At 49.4% G+C, this 9,066-nt stretch overlaps 1 non-coding gene across 1 annotated transcript; it reads left to right on the plus strand.

Annotated features, from left to right (window-relative positions):
• Window positions 1-2,536: 2,536 nt before the first annotated feature.
• LOC126036702 (small nucleolar RNA SNORD45) lies at window positions 2,537-2,621 on the plus strand. The gene has a single exon (XR_007505243.1). It is a non-coding gene; the product is annotated as a small nucleolar RNA SNORD45 (small nucleolar RNA).
• The last annotated feature ends 6,445 nt before the right edge of the window (window positions 2,622-9,066 follow it).

Genomic DNA, 9,066 nt, shown 5'->3' on the forward strand with positions numbered 1-9,066 from the left:
CAAAGCACGGAGGAATGTGGAGACTACCATTGTCATGGAAACTGTAGTCTTTGAGATAACATACTGGTTTCTGGTGTTGATCATGTGAAGGTTGTGTGGTAGATGAAACCTGTAGCGTGTGAACAGTACGTATGTGCGTGCATCGGACTATGCCCTCTAAAAAATGGCGGAGACAAGCCGTGGTGTGCACCCATCACCAAAGAGTTGAAGACCGAGGACCAACGGGACGCCGCTGGATCCATGGTGGTGACTATTCTTGCAACTCTATCCTGACTGCTTGCTTGATTCCTGCCTTTTTCTTCCATTCTATCCTACCGCTACTATTTTCTATTTTTGATAATAAAAGCTGTTTTGGGTATACAGCATTTGACCTCGTTTGTGTCTTAATCTCGCTCTTGGGATCGTATCGAAACCTTCTCCAACATTGGATTGGGACATTTAGAGTGGCATCACGGACAGGATCGCTTAAGACGAGAGTGCCATACTGTTTCCCAAATACGTGAGACCTCTCAGGAATGTAAGGGTTGCGGGCTTATGTCGTGTTTGAAACTTTACGTGCTGCCTTCGTGAGATGACCTCTTCCCCACTTTATACAAGATGAGCAATAGTAAAATTGCCCCTTTCGGGAAAGAATCTTTGTTTGATTTTTTTAGAAAAACATAAAGCGCGACCCTCTGTGCCCGGGGTGGACTGGGCTCAGGGAAATTGGTATAATCTGCAGAGTTTTGTTGATCGGGTCAGTTTACAGGACCAGTTTACAGTTGTCACTTTACAGGAAAACTCTGGAGTACGGTTGGGGAAAGGAAAAGCAGTTGTCTTTGCCGTTCTCGGTGCGAGTCTGGCCGCAGCAGTAGAGGGTAGGGATTGCCACCTCACTGCAGAATCTCAAATTATTGAATCCCTCCAAAACCTTGTTCAGTCCCTTCTGGGACAAGTGATGGGATTAAAAGAACAACTTGAAGCAGGAAAGAACCAAAAGTGAAACATTTGCAAATCGCTCTGGGGCATCGCCTGTATCTTTCCTTGTAATTAATTGTATATCAAGCGGCTTCAGAGAATCGGGGAGTCCCCTTATAGAGGAGTCATTCGCTTGGGATGCACCAACATCATCATCGGGGACTCCTGTGTAGGCTCCAATTTTCGATCGTACATCGTCTGCAGACCAGCCACCTTCTGCACTCTCTCCACTAATTGATCAACACTCCCCATAATTGCGAGGGGATCCTTAAGAGCAATGGGAAACCTAGTGGGGATTTTGAAGTTCTAAGAACAGTCTCCACTCCTCCCAAGGTGACAGCAACCCAACAAGCTCAGGACATTCTCAGCTGCAGAGAAAACTTTCTTCAGAGGGATGTTAAACTGACAGAATATTTCTGTGCAATAAGCAAAGAGGGTTTAATCTGCACGAATAGGGACCAAGACCTGGGGCTAGAAAGGGGTGCCCTTCTGAAGATGAACACGGCTAGATACGACAAGTGCCTTCTAGGCTTGAGCGTTCAAAGATGACCAACTCGGGGCCTTGGCAAAGAAGGGCTGCTTTTCTCTTAAATTTCAGATTCTTGGAATCCTTGGGAAGTGCCCTAAGTGAGGAGTTTGTACCTTAAAATGAGGGTTGGGACCCTACAACTGAAGTCTTTCAACCCTAGAATTTAAGCTTTGGACCCTAAAAATGAGGCTTTGGGACATAAGCATGAGGCTTTGAGCCCTAAAAGTGGGCTTTGGACCCTCCAAATGAGGGTTTGGACACTCTAGATGCAGCTTGGACCCTAAAAATGCCTGTCTGGATCCTAAAAAAGAGGCTTTGGGCCCTGAAAATGAGACACTGCAAACTAACAGTGAGCCTTTGCACCCTAAAAATGAAGGTTTTGGAAACTAAAATGAGGCTTTGGAAGGCAAAACTAAGAGTTTGGAAAGTAAAAATAAGGCTTTGGACTGTATAAATTCAGATTTAGACTCTACAAATGAGGCTTTGGTCCTTCCAGATCAGACTTTGGGGCTTAAAATGGTGCTCTAGGCCCTTAAAATGAGTCTCTGAACCTTAAAAACAGACCTTGGAGCTAACAGATTAGTTTTTGTACTCCATATATGTGGGTCTGGACCTTAAAAATGACTGTTTGCACCCCCAAAAGTAGGCTTTGGTCTTTTAAATTTATGCTTTTTGCCCTAACATTGAGGCTTGCATTATAAAAATAAGGGTTTACGCTTGAAAAACTCAGGGTTGAATTTTAAAAAATGATGCTTTGTAAAGCACAAAATCGTACTTGTTCACTGTAGCTATCTCCGTGGCAGGTTAAATTTCTCGCTGTCTATTCTGTGTTTTAGTTTCCTTCTCATGCAAACCGTGGGGTGACAAATAGTACCCAAAAGGCTCTGGTGCTCCCAAACAGTGGCTTGATGGCCTGCGTAACCGACGTCTAGCCCCATCACAAGGAACGTAGGAATGGTGTTACAAGTAAATAAGGTAGCGTCCTGCTTTAGGAAGAAAGTGAGTTAGATTTGAAACCCTTGGGTAGGACAGGAGGAGCTTGCCTTCTTGGGTCAGCAATGAGCATTGGCATGTATTATCTGATCTAGAGTTGATGTCTGTCGCCACTTTAGGTCTAGAATTACTCTGAGACCCAGGAAGCTCCATTTTCCTTAGGCTGTCACCTAAGGGAGTCGAGATAAAAACAGTTTAACAAATGCAGGGAACAAAAAAGGAAACCAACTGACGTGACAGCAACCACCGACCACCTCTCACCAGCAGGCAGATGCCCAGTCATCTTGGTGCAACAGCTGCCTTGGAAAGATTCCCCCAGTCACGGTTTTCTTGCTGAGCATGACACTACGTGGTATGGACAGTGGTACCTCTTCGGTCAGCTCGGGGCAGCGGTCTCTGCTGTGCCCCCTCCCAGCCAGTTCGCTGGGGCAGCAGAGTGAGAAACGGAGAAGACCTTGGTTCTGCATAAGCACTGCTCAGCAGTAGCTAAACATCGGTGTGCTGTCAACACTCAAAACAGCACCGTGCAGGCTGCGATGACAAAAAAATTGCCTGTATCCCAGCCAGGCCCAGTACAGAAACCCTTCTGTGCCCGCTCACGATTCTTATTCCTGTGAGAAACCCATGAAAAATAGGGCATTTGACTTATCAGGGAGAAATGTGAACACGCTCCCGATCTCTGGCTGGCATCTTGCTTTACTTGCATGACCTAGAAAGTACACACAAGTCTACGCAGTCTTCTCTGCACCTTGGGAAAGGCGTCTCTTGCCTCGATTTCCAAGGAGAAATTCCCAAAAGCGGCACCACAGAGGTATTCCTAAACCTCGCTAACTGAGAGCCCCCAGCAGCAAATTCTGCTGACTAACTGGGTGCGACTCACCATCCCTAGGAGGAAAACTATAGATTAAGGGATGCCCGGAAAATAGTGTTCAAAGCTACATTCATTATTATGTCAGCCCAACAGTATAAGAACACAAGGCTGCTAGATTAAACACAGAAATCACATCAGTTTTTCTCTCGTTGCATGTTTCTGCCGTGCAGACCTCATCAAGGTCTGTCCCTGCCAGCGGGACGTCCCCAGCTCCCCATCAGCCGTAGGATGCAACAGCCCATACGACAGGCGCCCAGAGCTCTGTGTCACCAGGCGTCTCCATCATGAGCCGAGGGGTCTCCCCAAGGCCATCTGGCAGCCGAGACGACAACCTCTCCTGCGCGATCGCTGCCTGCCCTTGCTCTTGCCGTGCTCTGTGACCGAGAGCTGCAGCGGCCAACAAGCTCATCCGCACCCAGTCTGATGGCCAAGGCGGAGAAAGGTGAAGCATTGTCGCTCCTCCTGGGGAGGTTTCATGCCGGGTATCTACCAGGGAAGTCCCTCGGCAACTCTCCCGCTCTTGCCATAGGCTTGGTAGCCACCTCCGACATGGACGGAGCCTGGGTGGGCACCTGGAGACCTCATTGCCCACGCGGCCCCATCATGGCGCAGTTCACCAACCTGGGACCCAAGTACTTGATCCCCGGGACAACAGGTAAAACCACCGTCACAAGCGGGATGCACCACATCCGCTGCCTCCAGGGGACAAGCAGCCACGGCTCCGTTCCTTGTTGTTCCAAGCCTCCATGCTCTCAGCTGCAGCAAGGACACAGTCGGGCCAGAGGAAGGCTCAGGCTGCTCCGGGGAAAGCCCGGGAAAAGAGCTGCCGGACTCTGCTGAGCACAGAGGTGGCCGTAGCAGCACCTTAACCCCTGAGAGCACAGGAGGAAGCTTCTTTGTCTTTGCTCCGAACTTGCTGCTCCCACCTCATCCTTTTCTTCTCTTCTGTTCTTCTTCTCTTCTTTCTCTTCTCCTCTTCTTCTCCTCCTTCATCTTCTCCAATTCTACTCCATCTTCTCTTCCTATTCTTCTCTCAAGCTGGGAAGGGGGCGGGGGCTGCGCCCTGCCCGCACGAACTGCCGCGCAAACTCCTGCACCGCGGCACACCTTTCTGACGCAGCACGCCCCGCTTGCCACGCTCCCGGTCGCTGGCGCTCCTCGGGGCCATTTAAATCTCCCACGGTTGCCCCTGGGAATGCCCACGCCGCGTCAGCCTCTCTCGTGAGAGCTGCCGGCTCTGCATGGTCCCTGTGCTCTTCCCTGGGGCTCCTGGGCCTCGGGAACCTCCCGGTCCGCCTCAATCTAGCACTTAGCCGCCAACTTACCATTGCGTCTGCTGGCCTCGCCGGTGACCGATGTGATTTTAATAACTACATTGTCATTGCATTTAACGAGCTAGTTTCTTACCTAGTTTAGAAAGACATCTATCGTTTTCTGTCTACACCCCAGAAAAATTAAGTTGAATTCCCTACCTGGTCCCATTGCTGATGCCATAGGTGTAGCTGTAGCACAGGAGCAAGTAGTGTCATTTCCTGGGGGGGTTACTTTCTCTGTTCAGGGTCTCATTTGCTGTAAATTAAAGCAGGTGAGAACACTCCTGCTGCTCCTCCAGCTGACTTTGTAACTTCTGGTGGTTTGCCCTTCCCCTTTCGCAGGTGATTGTGCTGAGCATGGTGGGCAGGTGCTCGGGGCTATTTGAGCCACAGCCTCTGCTGAGGGAGCTCATTGTGCTCCTGGGTTTCTCTGGTGTTGGTGCTCAGCTCCTCCTTGAGTCCTTTGCAGCTTTTGAGCTGGCTCAGCCCTTTGGGAAGAGGTGTCTGCCTGAGGTAAGAGCTTCAGGACCAGTCAAGCTTCAGCAGCATGTGTGGTAGAAAGTAACACTTGTATACGGATGCTTTTTATTTTTTTTTTTTTCTTTTCTTTTTGTCAGGTCAGTAGTTTTGTTTTGAGTGTTCAGGGGTAGAAAGATGGTTTAATAGTATGCATCATTTGTTTGTTTGTTTTTTTTAATTCTTCATGCATTGTGTTTTCCTGCAATTCCCAACTTTATTGAAAAAGGAACATTGGTTTTTTTTTTTTTCACCAGTTCTGCTGTATGCTGTGCAAGTTGCTGATATCTCTCTTAAGGGACCGATGGTGATATTGTTAGCAGGGGTTAGGGGGAGCGTCTTTGTATGCATCTGTATACGGAGTTTTAGTATTTCTGAAGAAAGCAGAAGGGCCGTGAGGCACAGTGCCCTTCAGGGTTTGGGATGCCTTTCCTCATTGCCCGCAGAATGCCACGTTGTCCCAAGAATCTTTGCAGCTGGTGGCAGGCCCCTCGTAGATTACAAGCCTTGGGACTTGACTTTATTTTGTGGGCATGTAGCAGAGCTCGGAGTCTCTGGGGAGCTGTAGGTTAGGAGGTGCCCCCCAGAATTTGGGATGTGGCTCAGAAGAGCGGCTCCTGAGGAGTAGCCACTGAAGGGGGTTCAGGCGTGCAAACCGAGGGCAGGAGGTGTCAGGAAGCAGTGGCGTTCCTTTCCTGACAGTTGAGGAGAAGAAAAGGGGCTTCTTAAGTTTTGGGAATGCTGGGGAAAGGGTTCACCAGCCTTTCTCAGATGAGTTTTGCGGTTGGATTGGGATGTCGTAGAATCATAGAATGGTTTGGGTTGGAAGGCACCATAAAGATCCTCTAGTTCCAACCCCCCCAGGGACAACTTCTGCGAGACCAGGTTGCTCAAAGCCCATCTGACCTGGCCTTGAATGCTTCCAGGCAGGGAGCATCCGCAGGTTCTCTGGGCAACGCGTTCCAGTGCCTCACCACCCATAGAGAGAAACGTCTTCCTAACGCCTAAACTAAACGTACCCTCTTTAGGACTAAAGCCGTTACCGCCTTGTCCTGTGGCCATACACCCTTGTAAAAAGTCCCTCTGCAGGTTTCTTATAGGCACCCTTTACATACCATGAAGTCTGCTATAAGGTCTCCCGCAAAGCTGCTGTCCTGGTTTCAGCTGGGATAGGGTTAATCATCTTCCTAGTAGCTGGTACGGTGCTATGTTTTGAGTTCAGTGTGCGAAGAACCTTGATAACACTGATGTTTGCAGTTGTTGCTAAGTCGTGTTTAGACTAAAGTCAAGGATTTTTCAGCTGCTCATGCCCAGCCAGCGAGAAAGCTGGAGTTGGCACAGGACACAGCCAGGGCACCTGACCCAAACCGGCCAACAGGGTATTCCATACCATGCGACGTCCCATCTAGTATAGGAACTGCGGAGTGGCGGGGGAATCGCTGCTCGGGGACTAGCTGGGTGTCGATTGGTGGGTGGTGAGCAATTGCACTGCGCATCATTTGTACATTCGGCTCCTTTATTATTGCTGGGGTCATCCTATTAGTGTTATCGTTATCATTATTAGTCTCTTCCTTTCTGTTCTATTAAACCGTTCTTATCTCAACCCACAAGTTTTACTACTCTTTTCCCGATTTTCTCCCCCATCCCACTGGATGGGGGGGAGCGAGCGAGAGGCTGCGTGGTGCTTAGTTGCTGGCTGGAGTTAAACCACGACAGTCCATTTTGTCGCCCAACGTGGGGCACGAAGGGTTGAGATAATGACAAGCCTGACCACAATTTGTTAAAACAAATTTGTTCCAAGCATTTTTTATGTTGATTTGTGTGTTCTTAGAGTTGTTGCTCTGGCTGTTAAAGCTCTGTTATGTATCACCTCGCTTGCTGTATATAGTTCCTCTTCCACTGCTTATCATCCGTGGGAGGTGGATTAAGGTTTTTGCTTTGACGTATGGTATGACACTGGTTTATGGTATGATAAAGTCATCGGCTGTGGGATTAATCCGGTATTTGCACTTAGCATTGTCACCTTTATACAGCGGGAGCCATCTGTGGGAAACTATTACTAATTATACCCTTTACCTTTCCTCCATGGAAAACCAGTCTATGGGTGGGGTACCTTTCTTCCCCTCTCCTTTCTCCTTCAGTCCAGTTACAGTGGTGTTGGAGAATTTTGGAAAATTTGAATACTCCTGGGGTGTTGGGACTAGCACGGTCCTAGCCCTACTGCTAGGAACTAGCATACTTCTGAATGTGGTTCAGCTCTCGTTTAAGGTTAAAGAGCTATTTAAGAAGATCACCCAGAGATGTGCCCCCAGGCTAGATAACGATGAGTGGCAGGGTGTGTGGGGTAGTATGGGCAAGTACCTAGAAAAGTGGGCACCTCCCATGTTTTGGAAATTCACCCCTGAACAAGTGCAGGATCCAGAAGAACTAGTAAAATATTTAGAAAAGGTATGCTGTCACCCTGGCAGCTCCAGAGAGATACAAATCACTGCAACGTGCTGGGGCCTGGCCCGTGCCTATCGAGCCCTGTTTGACACTACTCGGTACCCTCAAGGGGAAGAGAAAGTCTCTAGGCCTAACAACGAAACGATGAGCACCGCGGCCATCCAAAGCTCGGCGACAGACACTGCAGTTATCCAGAGCCTGGCAAGCGATACTGCAACTGAACCAGAGGACCAACCTGGACCGGTATCGGTTGCCCCCGTACAGAAAAGGAAATATACAAAAAAATCAGTTTGCTTAGCGAAGGATGAAGGTGAACCAGGGACATCACGGGAACAGGAGGAAGAGGCAAAAACAGATGTAATAACCCGGTCCCTATCCTTGAGTGAGCTGCGGGATTTGTGAAAAGATTTTGGCCGCCGTATAGGTGATGATATTATCACCTGGCTCCTCCGATGCTGGGACAATGGGGCTAATAGCTTGGAATTAGAAGGTAGGGAAGCCAAGCAGCTGGGATCACTTCCCAGGGAAGGTGGCATTGACAAGGCAATGGAAAGCATCTCTAATTCGCCAGACACTCAGCATCTCATGATGCTCGTTCTCGTCGGAGCCTTTCTCCCAAAAATCAAACGTCCGGCTCTTACTACCACAAAGAAGCTACAATACCTGGAACACCTTGCTGGTATTCCCCGTCCTCCTGCACCCTATGCACTGGAACAACAGCACTGGGCACCTCTGCTTACCGAGAGAAGGAACATCTCACGGTGCACATCCTCGGCAGAGCCTGTTTCCGAAAAAGCCCACGTCCGGCTCCTTGACCCACACGGAAGGTGGCAGCCCTGAAAGCTGTTGCTGGTCTTCACCGTCCCCCTGCAGCCTATTCACAGGCACAACAGGATCTGGGACCCGGGCTTGCCCAGAGGAGGAACATCTCATGGCTCTCGTCCTCGGAAGAGCCTCTTTCCGAAAAGGCACACGTCCGGCTCCTTGTCCCACACGGAAGGTGGCAGCCCTGAAAGATGTTGCTGGTCTTCACCGTCCCCCTGCAGCCTATTCACAGGCACAACAGGATCTGGGATACGGGCTTGCCCAGAGGAGGAAAATCTCATGGCTCTCGTCCTCAGCCGAACCTGTTTCGGAAACGGCACACATCCTGCACGTTGTTAGAAAAGGTTTACATTTAGGGGTTAGGGTAAGGTTACGGTTAGGGTTAGGGTTAGGTTTAGGGTGAGGGTTAGGGTTAGGGTTAGGAGTTAGGGTCCGGGTTAGGGTTACAGTTAGGGTTAGGGTTAGTGTTAGGGGTTAGGGTGAGGGTTCGGGTTAGGGGGTTAGGATTAGGGTTAGGGTTTAGGGTTAGGGTTAGTGTTAGGTGTTGGGTGTTAGGTGTTAGGGTGAGTGTTAGGGTTAGTTGGTTAGGGTTAGGGGTTCGGGTTAGGGTTAGAGTT

The sequence above is a fragment of the Accipiter gentilis genome, unplaced genomic scaffold (genome assembly GCF_929443795.1).
Source record: "Accipiter gentilis unplaced genomic scaffold, bAccGen1.1, whole genome shotgun sequence".
Classification (NCBI taxonomy): Eukaryota; Metazoa; Chordata; class Aves; order Accipitriformes; family Accipitridae; genus Astur; species Astur gentilis.